This window comes from Seriola lalandi, unplaced genomic scaffold (genome assembly GCF_002814215.2).
Source record: "Seriola lalandi dorsalis isolate HSWRI2012SDOR001 ecotype SW California unplaced genomic scaffold, Sedor1 jcf7180002054660, whole genome shotgun sequence".
NCBI classification, from domain to species: Eukaryota; Metazoa; Chordata; class Actinopteri; order Carangiformes; family Carangidae; genus Seriola; species Seriola lalandi.
This window is the reverse complement of record NW_019525213.1, coordinates 228,722-233,286: the sequence shown is the minus strand read 5'-3', so window position 1 is coordinate 233,286 and position 4,565 is coordinate 228,722. Positions and strand designations below refer to the sequence as shown.

The following is a 4,565-nucleotide window of genomic DNA, read 5'->3' as shown; positions in this document are numbered from 1 at the left end:
GGGGGGGGTTGCATCTAAGCGTGTTATCTCCAAATTAAGAAAGGCTAGTTGAAAGCATAGTTTGACAGATTGGGACAGAGTGGGCGGCCATGGTCTCACTTTCCGGCTGCATCTGATATCAGTACATAAAATGAGTGGAAATGTAAGCCACTTAGAGGCCCTTAAAGACAGAAAGAGGTGGCAGCGATGTGGGAATTCCCCCGACTCTTGTGGAATCACGTCTCACTTTGATGATGTCAGCAGAGTAAGCTGTTACTCAGAAACTTTGAAAGGGCGCCATTGTTTTTGTCTCAATCTCTCTCTCCCCCCTTTCTGTCTGTCTGTCTCTCTCTTCTCTCACTCTCTCTCTCACTCTTTTCTTTGCCCTCTGACTGAAGGTTTTCTTGGAGAGAGAGAGAGAGAGAGAGAGCGAGAGAGCAGTTTTGGCTCAGGCACTGACTCCCCCTTGGAAAAAAAAAAACTCTCCCACCATCCCGTACTTTATGTTATAACTAATTACAGCCCGCCTCCTTTTTTCTCTACCCGCCATGTAATTCAATTTTTCCCTGAAATCAGAGGCAGATCGCCCCTGGCAGACCTGTGGGCACAGATAATGCCAGATAGAAATGGTACATGATAGGACGGATGGATGGATGCAAGGATGTGCTGATACAGTTGACAGAGAAATTTACAGATATGGATCAGTGAGTCGTGGAAAGACGGATTAAAGACAGATGAAAGAATGGTTTCATGTCTACAGTGATTAGATAAATGGGGTACCGGACGCTGATTTGCAATAAGACACAGTGTTGACGTAGTTGGGGTCTAGTTGGCGGTTGTTTATTTGTGTGGCTGCATGCAAAATTTAGCATCGAAGGCACAGTGTGCATCTGTGTGCGCTTTCTTGGTGCCTTTTGCTACAGTTGACGACAGTTAATTGGGCGGGTGGGCTGGGGGCTTGGGGTCATGTTTGAATGCACATATTATAAATGTGGAGGGCCACACACGCGCTAACTCTTGCTCTCTCTCTCCCTCTGTCTCACTCGGGAGGAGGTCACTGGGTTTAATGAGAGGTGGAGTGTGGCAGCGTGTTTTAAAGGCGAGCTGAGTCGCTCTTTAGACAGAGACTCGGTGTGATTATTGAGACCTCAGAACGCCGTGTTTGCGCGTTTGCTTGTGTACTTGTGTGCCTGCGTGTGTGTTTGCATGGCGTACTTGTGCGCGAGTGTATGTGACAGAGAGCGAGATTACAGAGACCTCAGGGCACAACCAAGGAACCAGCTTTTATATAAAGTAACCTCTGTTTAGCTGCTGCACTGCGGTGCATGCATGCAATCACACACACACGCACACGCCAAGGCAGAACCAGCTTGGAGACGTCGATACGGCGGCCAAAAGAGATTCTTTCATATGAACCTTAAGTCTCCCCTTCTCCTCTGCTCACTTCGTTTTCTCCCTCTTTTCCTCCTCACATCTTCTCCTCCTCTTCCTGCCTCCCTCTTCTCTCCCTACCTCCTCATTTGTCTGCCTCTACCTTAAAGCAAACCTAGAGCAGAAAAGAGACTATTGTATTTGTTGGATTGATGTTAAGTGCTGCTCATTAGCCACACCACCGCTAAATGCTACTGGCTGAGTTATGTTCTTTTATTTGGACTGAAAGTTTACATAGAATTCTATTATGCTCGACAAATTCCATAATCTCTGGGCCCAAAAAATCTCTTTTTAAACCAGCAGTGTGCACATTCAAAATTTATGCTCGCTTTCAAATATAGAAAAGTTTTCAGTTATTTTCAATATTCCTCTGTTATGTCAGTGATGTACTTAAACCTGCTTTCTCTTATTTGCTGCTTTCTTCCTTGGTCTGCCGTCGTTATTTTTGCATTGTTTCTTTGCATGTTTATTTGCATTTAGAGTCTCTGTGTGTGTGTGTGTGTGTGTGTGTGTGTGTGTGTGTGTGTGTGTTTGTGTGCGTGTGTGTGTGTGTGTGTGTCTACATGTCTGTGCCCTGTTTAAACAGACTGACCTCTCGGTGCTCCAAGGGTCAGCTTCAACTAACCCCTCACCCTCCTCCCACCACAACACCACCACCACAACAACCCCGCAAACTCCCAGTCTATCCCTCTCACCGTCTCATCGTGTTGCTCTCATGTATACACCCCCCACCCCTTTCTCTCTCTCTCTCTCTCTCCCTCCCCCACCAAGACCATTCCCCTGAGCTTTTCCCACACTCACATCAAAGGACAAGACTCTAGAGGGTGTGTTAGAGCACCCTGCTCTGGAATGCGAGTGTGTTAATGTGTGCATGCCTGTGTGTGTCTATGTGTGTTTTACAGGGCTGTGTTGGTTTACTGTGTTGTTTGCCCTTTGTTGGACTTTTATGAGGGATGCTGAGGCCAGGGGGTGAAGGGCATGAAGCTGTGCCCTGCCAGGGGAGGATGTGACATCATGAGGAAGGCTTGGGTGGCAGCAGCTACACCCCTCCTGCAGTGCGCTCCCTTGTCCTTAGTTGGAGATAAACAGCACTTGATAAGTTGGTTGATAGCGGCCATACTGGAGGTCCTCAGTTCATTTTGCCCCAACATCTGTTTTCAGCTAGTGAAACGAGTCAAGTGTTTCAAATGCTACTTAAGAGGCCAGTGAAGCATCTTGGATAAGTGGCGAAACATCCTCTTAACTTAGACATACTACAAATAGAGCCGTTATGATCTGTTTGAAATGTGTGGTATGGGAGATCATTCGGTCTGGAAAAACCTATTTGAATCCTTTCTATGAGGAGCTTGCAGGTTTTGCCCTTGTTTCCTCCCTCCCAGGAGAAATGCCTGTTGGTTAGAAGATTCATTCTAAAGGCAGAGCTGTAACATATGATTTCATTTTCATTCCTCTTGTTGTTAGCATTGGAGTAGTTGTCTGTCCTCATTAACATACATGTGTTTGCGTGTGTTTATGAGTCATCGTTCCTGTGTAGATTAGAGGGAATCTTGCCTTTTATTGAAATTAAATTGGCTACAAATGTGCAGTAATTAAACCAAATCCTTTAACTGTCTTGTCCAATCAGAATTACAAACAAACAAAAACAAAAATAGTTCCTACTGGCTGATTTCTAAAAAGCTCTTTTGCCTAATTAGAAAAATAACGATATTCAGTTATTGAATTTAATTGACTGCCATGCATGCCTGATATAGTCCGTTCTCCAGGCACGCAGCTGCACATTGATGGTTTTAATCCTGCATTATTGTAGTGATATAATGGGAAATGTAGTTCTAAGTTTTGCTGCAGTCCGGTTAGCCTGGGCCATTTCTTTATTTTATTTTTGTTTTGAGAAAGAATGGTTGTGATGGACACCAGAGTGACCTCAGTGATGTGCTCTCTACACCGGCTGTGTGTACACGTTTCTTTGCTTGTGTGTCATCTGGACGGAGCAGAGTGTGAATCATGACAAGGTCTGTTTTCTGTGTGTTTTTTTTCTTTTTTTTTTCTTCAGCAGATGTGTTCCCACTCTTTGTGTTTCTCTCACTGTTACTCACTATCTCTCTGTGGGTGCATCCTAATTCTGGTATTTCATATCTCCATGCTCCCTCTGAAATCCATCAGGCCAGCTGTCGTGAGAGAGTGGCTACGCCAGAGTGCTTAAGGTGGAAGTCGGGTAGATACTTACCATTGGAAATGCATTAGAAACTAGATGCTGCATTGAAACCGTATCACCACAATACTGCAGCTTTGTCAAATTACTGACGTGGATGGAGAAATATTGTCAAGAACTCAGGTTAAATATTTTTACATTGTATTGTTTTCTTATTGATTGAATAGTTAAAGTTGGATGTGTTCTCCATGGTGCATTCTTGCTGTCGTTTTAGTAATTGTCTATTGACTTAATCTCCATATTGTGACAACCAGTAGCTGTGTATCAGTCAGACACACCAGCTGTAATGCAGGCTATTGTTATTTTCTTTAAAATGTCAAGGGCACTAAATTGTTTCTACACATTATCAAGCACTAAATATATTCAATTCATCAATTCAGAAGCAAATCATGCAAATTTTATGTCTGGTCACTAACTAACTAACGTCAATGCAGCTGATTCATGTTTCATTCCAACCCTGCATCTCTTCCTAGCTTCTTAAGTGGCAGGAACTAAGTGAGTCAGGGGAAACAAGGAGACGTTCAGGGGAATTGGGATCTACTGTGCGTTTTCTCTTTCCTCTCAGCCTCTATCTCTCCATCTCTCTTTCTTTCTCTATCTTCGTCTCACTCTGTTTGTCTCGGTTTCTCCCTGCTTCGGTGTTCGTCTCAGTTGGGTGGGCGATCCTAATATTCCTCTTGCTGGAGTCCCTGCATCACGCTGGGGCTCTCTCTCTGTTACCAGCCTTTACTGCCGGAGTGTGCACCTTTACGCTCCCGGCCCTTTGATATAAATGGAAATAGTTGGTTGAGAGAAATATGGTGGAAAGTCTCGCGGCCACACCGAGCCAGATGTCTCTTCTAAACAAGCTGGGGGAGAAGACACAAATACCCTTCTTTCAGAAAGGCTTAATTTAGAGTAGTGTGTCGGATGGTCCCGTTGCTGCTTGTAACCAGAGGGGTGAGGG

The 4,565-nt window shown here is 44.6% G+C and overlaps 1 protein-coding gene across 2 annotated transcripts in view; it reads left to right on the top strand.

Annotated features, from left to right (window-relative positions):
* The window catches only part of fndc3ba (fibronectin type III domain containing 3Ba), a 96,178-nt gene that overhangs the window by 28,523 nt on the left and 63,090 nt on the right, over window positions 1–4,565 (top strand). The gene's annotated exons all lie outside the window — the stretch shown is intronic.